This window comes from Microcebus murinus, chromosome 11, assembly GCF_040939455.1.
Source record: "Microcebus murinus isolate Inina chromosome 11, M.murinus_Inina_mat1.0, whole genome shotgun sequence".
In the NCBI taxonomy this organism is placed as follows: domain Eukaryota; kingdom Metazoa; phylum Chordata; class Mammalia; order Primates; family Cheirogaleidae; genus Microcebus; species Microcebus murinus.
This window is the reverse complement of record NC_134114.1, coordinates 18,546,687-18,556,150: the sequence shown is the minus strand read 5'-3', so window position 1 is coordinate 18,556,150 and position 9,464 is coordinate 18,546,687. Positions and strand designations below refer to the sequence as shown.

Sequence of the window (9,464 nt, the reverse complement as noted above, 5' to 3'; positions counted from 1 at the left end):
TTTTTTTTTTTTTTGGAAGGAGAACAAGTTGTAAATTCCACAGACTGGTTGACTTAATGCAAGCATCACTAAATGACTCCGAAGAAGGCTGAGGCTGAAGCAGTAAATTTTAAAGGATGCCTGAAACGATAAGACTCAAAGAGAGAGTGCAAGCTGTTAAATTCCACTGGAGAAGAGCAAGGTCTGAGTCTTTTTGCTAACTCCAGAGGCAAGTGATGGGATTGAGTTTGATGTTTCAGATGATTCTTGACCACAACTGAAAAACAGCGACACAGAGAAACAGCTTTTCCTAATCTTTTCATTTGAGCTCTTAAACCAGAGACCTGTTTCTTAAAGTGGGGGGGGGGGGGGGGGCGGGGAGTAATGCTTTCATGTAATCTGCTCATTTTCCAGAACTTGTTCTTTAGGCAAGTGATTTTTCAAAACATTCCAATCATTTTTCTTGGGGTGCATGTGGCTTGTGATGTATAGATCTTACATCCTTTAAGAATTCCTGTAGTACATAAATGTTGGCAGTGGCTCCTTCTGTATCACAGTGTAACTGTTATTGTGCAACCCTCCATAGGCATCCACTAAGAGTAACAGTTGGTTTTTAACTGGATAATTTGAATAGCTGGACATCTACTGAAGTAGTACTAGACAAGATATAGGTTTCAGAATCTTTAGAGTCTGTTTTGTTGTATTTTAATATTTTATTGTGAAAACATTTAAAAATACACGGAAGTTAGGAGAATAGTATAAAAACCATCATGTATTTATTATCCAGTTTCAACAATTATCAATATTTTGTGATTCTTGTCTCATCCATTTCCCTGCCAGCAACCACCACTATATTCATTTTCCTTTCTTCCTTCTTCCCTCTGTTTTCTTCCCCTCTCTTTCTTTCTCTCTCTTTACTCCATCCTTCTTTCCTCCTCTTTCCTTTTCTTGTTCTTCCCTTCCCTGCTTTCCTTCCCTTCTTCTTTATTTGGAGTATTTTAAAGCAAACATAGACATCACATCATTTCATTTCCTATTTCTGACATCGTCAGTGGTATCTTTTCCTCAAGGTTATTGTATAAGCACCAGTAGTATTACTTTAAATGAGCTTATTTAACTACAATTCTAACTTGTCAGAAACAAGATTCTTCATATCAGTATTAATACTTGACTAAGTAAAGCCAAAGTTAGCAAAAGGAGAATAGAAGTAGAATGTTTAAAATGGGATCTTTGGCTGTAGCACTAAGTCTTTTACTGTTTCATTCAGCAATTTTGGGAATATGTCATAACAATATGAAGGAAAGGTTATGTCAAAAATATATTCATTGTGGGAATATTTTTACAGCAATTAATTAGAAATAGCAATAATATTTGAAGACAGAAAGTGTATTCACTAAGTTTATAGAAAATCTGTCAAGTAGAACATCATGCAGCTATTAAATAATGTTATAGAAAAAATGCATGAATAGAGGTGCATGCAAAATTATATATATATAATTTATGTTTATATAATATAATAATATATACTACACACACAGAGTCAGCCCTCTGTACTGGTGGGTTCCATATCTGTGGATTCAACCAACTTGAAGTATTTTCTTTATAAAAAGCACCTGTACTGGCCCACCACGGTGACTCATGCCAGCATCTTAACACTCTGGGAGGCCAAGGTGGGAAGATCTCTGGAGCTCAGGAATTCCAGCCTGAGAAAGAGCGAGATCCCATCTCTACTTGAAAAAAAAAAAAAAAAGAAAAAATTGGCTGGGCATGGTGGTGTGCACCAGTAATCCCAGCTACTCGGGAGGCTGAGGCAGGAGGAATGCTTGAGCCCGGGAGTTTGAGGTTGCAGTGAGCTAGGCTGATGCCACTTTACTCTAGCCCAGGCAACAGAGCAAGATTCAAGAGTCTGTCTAAAAAAAAAAAGCATCTGTACTGAACATTCCCAGATTTTCTCCTTGTCATTATTCCCTAAACAATATAGTATAATGATATTTACATAACATTTAAATTGTATTAGGTATTAGAAGAAATCTAGAAATGATGTAAAGTATATGGAAGATGTGTGTATGTTATATAAAAATACTATGCCATTTTATGTCAGGGACTTGAGCATCCAGATTTTGGTATCCTTGGGGAGTCCTGAAACCAATCCCCTACTGATATGAAGGACGGCTGTATACATACACAGAGACACGTATATGTATTATAAACTACATGCAACTACAAAATATATAACTATGGTCTATATAGTTATATCTGGAAGGATAATTTTATGATTATGCTTTGTCAAAGTTTCTTTGGTTTCAAAATCTTTACAATGAATTCTAGTAATTCTATAAGAAGAAAAAGTCATCCTGAAAAATAGTTATTTGAAGAAAGGTGTTACACGAGTATGACATTTATCAAAAGAAAATCCAGTTTTCACTTGATGTTTATGGTAAAGAATTCCTGTAGCAGATAATGTTGGAACACGATATGTTGCTTGTGTTTTCAGTAACATTCAATTAGGGTAAATGAAATTAATTGTTCACAGTAACTTCTTCAACAAATACTAGTACAGAAAAAATATTTCTAATACTAATCCTAATTTAAGAATTGCATAATTTTTCTTTCCTAAAAGTCTCCAGTTTAGTGGTTATAAAATGACAGATGAATAAATATATTTAAATACAATTTAAAATTATTCAAAACTCTTGAGTGCATCATAGAGACCCAAATGTGCACATTATGTTGATTATAATGAATAGTAAAATGAGAGGATTATGTGATGGTAATGAGGAAAGAGGGTATGGGGGTAGAGGTGAACTCTTCAGTCTGCAGGATTGAACTTACATCTACCTCCCCTAATCTTTTAAAACTTATTCATGTTACAATAGAGCCAAGAGCATATATTTCACTGTGTTGTATTTGATTATTCTATTGTGTGTTTTCTCCACTGTTGTGTAAGCTGAAGGAAGGAAAAGATCTTGTCTCTATTGGCCAGGTTGTATACTCACTATTTTGCACATAGTCTGACACATTGGAATTATTCAGTCAATATTTTAAAATTAATCATTGAGGAAAAATAAACAATGAAGCAGAAATGGATTAGTGGGAAGAAGAGAGAAAGAAAAAATCTTGACTGTTTTTAAATAGAATTACTAAACTAATGGGTTGGGCTCAGTTTTGTTTTCTATTTCATTTTTTTTTTTTTTTTTTTTTTTTTTTTTGAGACAGAGTCTCACTTTGTTGCCTAGGCTAGAGTGAGTGCCGTGGCGTCAGCCTAGCTCACAGCAACCTCAGACTCCTGGGCTCAAGCGATCCTTCTGTCTCAGCCTCCCAAGTAGCTGGGACTACAGGCATGCGCCACCATGCCCGGCTAATTTTTTTCTATATATATTAATTGGCCAATTAGTTTCTTTCTATTTTTATAGTAGAGACGGGGTCTCGCTCTTGCTCAGGCTGTTTTTGAACTCCCGACCTCGAGCAATCCGCCCGCCTCGGCCTCCCAGAGAGCTAGGATTACAGGCGTGAGCCACCGCGCCCGGCCCTCTATTTCATTTTTGACTTACCTAAAGCATTATTTGTGTTCTGTGTAGATGTAGGCATTCAAAGATATCTAAAAGTTCTCAAGGATTATTAATAAAGTCTCTCAAATTCAGATTGAAGCAGTAGAAAACAAAGGATATTATAATATCTTATAAATTCATACCATGTAGATGGTATAATGATTTTACTGATCAAGAAGTTATTCAATCTAAAATTAATAGCATCAATATTTTCAGAACAAACTTTTCTTGAAACACAAAATACTTTATCTGTATTTATCCTGATCAGAATCAAGAGAGAAAAGTACAAGATAACATAACAATAAATTTACTACTAATATAAAAACACACACACACACACTTAGAGTAACAATAGTGGTAAACAGAATTTTTAGAATGTGGCAGATTGCTATTTGAGGGCAAAAAGTACTTGTGCCAAAGGTTATATTAAATAAAATACCATACAATCTCCATCAGAATCTATTAAGGAATACAAAACAAACATATTACTTCTTTTCCAATTGCAGAGTCAGGTAAAAACTAAAAATGAAGGAGAATATTGTCACAAAATGCTGGCCATGGAAAGAAGAGACATGAAATGAAGCAAGAGAAACTTTCAATTAGTCATGAGCTGCCTCAGAGTCCTGCTTGATTGAGACAATGAGTTTCTTTCACTGTAGATCTATACTTTTAGGTGATGAGAATTACTGTTTGAGATATTGTACACTGTGCCAATTCCAATATACCAAGATCAGAGTGGCTGTAAATTGTAAGAAATCTATTCTGGGGAACCATGGGGAAAAGCTACAATAAGGATGACAAAGGTGAAACAGATCATATATTTTGGTTGAGGCTACAAATCTATATCAGACTCAAGCCAGTAGAAACAGGTAATGTCTCCTATTAAAAAGAAAAACAAAAGAGCCTGCTTTGGATTATTGTAAAAGGTGAAATCTTTTTGAAATGATAAAGCCTGTGACTTAATGAAGACTTATTTTCTGTTGGATGTATTATAACTGACATCCATTTTATTCTGTGTATATTCTTTAATGTTTATTTGCAACTGTGTCCTATTTCTTTAAGGAAAATAAAAGCCCTTTAAAAACCAATTAACCTTAGTATTTCCTTGGTTTCCAACATCTGCACCATTAACTTGCATGTAGTATTCATAAAATGTTTCAATGATGATAAATGGTATTTGTGGATAAATATGATTAATGAATTAAATAAAAGGTCAACAGTGCAGAAGAAACCTCCCTAGATATTCTGCTGATGAAGAAGCAAGAGCACTTTTAAGAAAAAGCCATGTAATAGGAAGAAACCTGTTATGGAAAAGGTATTAATTACCATAAGTGTTTATTGGTGCATACAATGCTAAAGATGGATTAGCTTTTCTATTCTGTTTGATTTGATATTGTTATTTAGGATGTCACCTCTACTTTTGATTCCTCTGTCTTAGTCGATTCTCAAATATGTTGTTATATGTTTGTTTCTGGAAGGCAATTCTTCATTTTTTAAAACTTTTTTTTCATGTCAGATGAGTAATGTGCTCACGTCGTAGCAAGGATTGAGGGAGGCATATCTCACGCATGCACATGAAAACCCAATCATCATGCTTATGTACTATAAGAGGATCGATTCTTCATGATATTAATATTTTTATGTTTTAGGATAGCTTTTGTATAGCAAGGAGTCTTAGAAGATGGAAATAGTGTATATCTTTGGGCAGAAGGAGTAAGATAAAGATAACTCATTCCTGATGAGTATGATAAAGATAATGTCTTACTATGGGGAAAAGTTTAGTGGGTTTTCTAGCAACTCCCTAACAAGATGTGGGTTTTCCTAAGTGTAGAGCTCCTCAGCTGTTACACAAAATAACTGTATGTGTAATATTCACCTGGGTTTACTTCCCTGGTGCCCCGTTGTGTGTTGGGGGACAAGCAGAAGCCAATGTTAATATAAAATCATGCTGCCTACTGTTCTGTGACTAATAAAGTCCTTTATCTGTGGCCCAGGAGTCTCATGTCCTCTCCCACAATCTGTGAAAGTGTAGTAGACTAATTTCACAGTTCTGTACATTTGTAATGGTAAATTCTTGTGATTATTCATTTTGAGGAGTAGCAAAAAAAAGGGGGGGGGGGAGAGTATATTTATGACCTGCAAATCCACTGATAAAAAGCAAAAGTAATCACCTTTTCAATGTGACTAGAAAAATATGTTTATTTAAAATATTTCAAAACTTTCCTTTACAAGAAAAGCCCTTTCTTGTAATAAGTAGTTATTTTGGATAAATACAGTAACAAGAATTAAGTACCTACATTTTATGGGACAGCATTTTTAAAATGCCAAAGGTAAATAGACCTCTACATTTGTAATAGGTTAGGGGGTGTCCTTTACTATAAGAAACCTAAGATAAGAGCAAGCTGTGGTCATTTTCAGGCATTGCTACAGAAATTGCTGTTTCAGTTAACATTAAGTTAACATGCTTATTAAAATTAAAGCTCTCTCTTTATTTCTCATTTGAGCAAACAACTTGAGAAACACTCTCAGTGATGGTCAAAACTACTGCTGAGTATCAGTTATTGTCTCCTCTGTACCCAGTGACATTCATCATGAAAGTAAATGTCCAGATCATGAACACATATTCTGCCCCACAGAAGACGTGACCATTTGGTGGATGTTAGCTATAATTCGTTATTTAAGCACTACACACAATAAAAACAAACAAAACAAAACAAAAAACACTCCATCTCTTCTATTTTTTTTCCAAATGTGGTATTGAGTGATCATTATTATTGGCATGTTTTGGGGGTTAGGGAAAATTCCCCAAGCACCAAATTATGCAAGATTTATCAGTGGCTACTTACATCATATTTCTCACTATTTCTTTTGTCTCATTGCCCTGCTTTGTTCTGATTAGCTTATGAAATGATACTGGGGACATTTTATAGGGAGAGAATCACGTGTATAATTTAAAGGAAATAAATCCCCTTGAAAGTCTAAATTTACAGTGGCTTATGATGAGCAGAGCTTATATTTTGCTGTACATTATAGTCAGTAAAACTGAATTTTTTAATGCATCACATTGTTTTGTCTACTCTGTGTATCTAATGTAGTGTGACTCATACTGAATAGATCTTGTTTTACTGCAAGAATATCTCTTTATTATCTTTATCCTCTTTCTTGATTGTCTTTTATAATTCAAATAAATAATCAAATCACTGCCCCATAAGTTATCCGCACACGGTAATCTTACTTCAGTCCATGATCAAGGGAATCTTCTATTTATCTAAGCACAAATATATGAGGCCATCATCAACTCATTTTTCTGCAGTGAATCTAAGTAAGAATTCTGTGACAGTATTTTTAAATCTTTTAAAACTCATCTTGAGTACTTAAATTTGTTTCTCAATCTTAAATATATTTCTTCCTCTCTCCAACAAAAATAAAGTAAATGTCAGAGTTTGGATTTGATTTAAATTCAAGCCAAGCTCTTTCATCTCAAATACACACATCTCATCTGTGACTGCTTATCATTGAGATGACTGAAAGCAATTGCTTTAAGTGCCTAACTCAATATATCTACATTCATTGGTAGAACTTCAGCACCACACTCATATATATCAACATGTTCTATGCTTCTGTGATCACTCTATGGAGAATGTAAGTCTCATAAGACATGCGCTTGGCATTTGTCTTGAATCACTGGGTCAACCTAATGCACTGCCTTTCCCTCATATGATTGGATGAAGAAAATATAGTCATGTCTCAAAAATTGAAGACTTTGGAAGAAAAGGGTAATGAGATGTTGACTATTTGTTACATAAGTGAAATCTAATCTGCACTTGTGAAGAAAAGGTGTTTGAGCAGAGTTTATTCCTTCAAGTATTAAAATGTTTTCCTTTGTCCACAGATGATCCAATATGTAATAATTTGTACATTTGGTTTTTATCTATGACTATATAAGAAGAGGAGAATGAACAAACTAAATGATAACTAAAATTCTTTTAGGATAACAAATCAATTTCAATATGTGAAATTTAAATATCAATATCAAAACTAGTGTTCATCTTAACGTTATGAATTAATATTGCCACAGCAGTGGCAGCGTTTCCATCTAAGGTGACTATATGAAACTTAAACTTTTCAAATTCTTCCCTACACATGAAACCTTACTGGTCTATAATACAATTACAAATTCTTATTCAAACTAGACATAAGGAAATCAAGCTATTTTTAAAATTTGTTTGTTTTCCTCAGTAAATTTTAGGACTCCGATATGAAAAGATTGCTATATGTCTAAAAACCTATATGAAATATTTCTTTGCCTATATAATATCACTATTATCTGTCATGTTAGAGATGGGTTGGCTTCATATCTATCACAGAACTCCAAACACAAATTAGTTTCAAGTTTGAATAGTTTACTCTCACAAGTTTCACATCATAAAATTATTTCTATATGACAGAACTAAGTGTAAACATATCACTAAACTGTCCTGTAAATTATCTGCAAATGAAGTGGCATTTACTGTTATGTTACATGTTGAACTATTTTCAAACATGATCTATTATCAAGCTATTTTCAAACCATATGTTTGTTAACCATTTGTTAACACAAATATGTTAGTTAAAAATATAAAGATTTATTTATTAAGTAATGTTTTAATTGCTATGGGACACAGTAGTACCTTGTATAATATAAAGTTTATATTATTGCTCCCTAGGATTTTGATGGACATTTTGTATACAATCAGTTATGGAAGTTATCAATTATCATTTAGACTTAAAACATATGCCATTGAATGAGTTAGTGCTTTGATTACTTGTTTATTGATGACATATTGAAAGTTTATTTGGTTTTCTGTTTTTTTTAAAAAAAAACCTTATATATAGCATAACGAGTGGATTTTTTGCTTTAATTTTAATATCATATATTGCAATGATGATACACTAGATCTAAAATTAAATTTCTATAATTAAATCTTCTACGTTTTATGAAAAATACATACTATCTTTCATAAATCACATTTAAAATTACTGTTTTCCTTTTGTCTGAATAAAATAGGCCTTCATCCCCCACCCCAGTGATAAATAGTTCAATTCAACAGATGTATTGACCTTAAATCTATAGGTACCTGGTAACAATATGTCAAAATATATAAACCATTAATTGACATAACTTGGTGGAAAATAATCTAACCTATAATAGCATGAGGCATTAATTCTTATTAACTGATAGATCAAATAAACAAAAATACAAGCGATAATATGTAATATTTCCATAAAACAATAATTTTGAACTACACTTCAGATAAGAAAGTGTCTACCATTGATGTAATGTGCATTATTTTCATGCTAAAATGAAGTGTGTAACAAAATTGACCATATCATAGGTTATTATATATTATAATTGGAGATTTAATATATTTTAAAGTTGTAAAATCACTTAGAGAGTGTTCTCTAATCACTGTGAATTTAATCATTACTAGATTTTCCTGTTTGAAAATAAAGTGATACAATTCAAAATAATTGTTAGGTCAAAGAAGAAATCACAAAAAATTAAAAAATTATTTGAACTAAATAATTATAAAGATATGGCATATTAAAACTTGGGGATGCAGGTAAAGTGGCACTTAACAGGCAGTTTATAGCTGTAAATGTATGTATTAAGAAAGAAGAGAGACTAAAAATCAATAAGCAAATATTCTCTCATGGAAGTAGAACAATAATTGTAAATCTAATCCAAAAACTATATGAAAAAATAATTAAAGATAAGAATATAAATCAAATAAACAAAACAGCTGTACAGTAGAGAAACATCAAAAGCATAAATTCATTCTTTGAAAAGATTAATAAGTTTGATAAATTCCATATACTGCTGTGGGTAGTATCTACTAGAGCTGAACCTATCAATTCAGAATTTCCAATTCCAGGCTTAGAACTCCTTCCTCCCAA

General features: G+C 32.7%; 1 non-coding gene across 1 annotated transcript; it reads right to left on the bottom strand.

Moving 5' to 3' along the window:
* Positions 1–5,037: 5,037 nt before the first annotated feature.
* LOC142874223 (small nucleolar RNA U13) lies at positions 5,038–5,141 on the bottom strand. The gene has a single exon (XR_012922036.1). It is a non-coding gene; the product is annotated as a small nucleolar RNA U13 (small nucleolar RNA).
* Between the last annotated feature and the right edge of the window lie 4,323 nt (positions 5,142–9,464).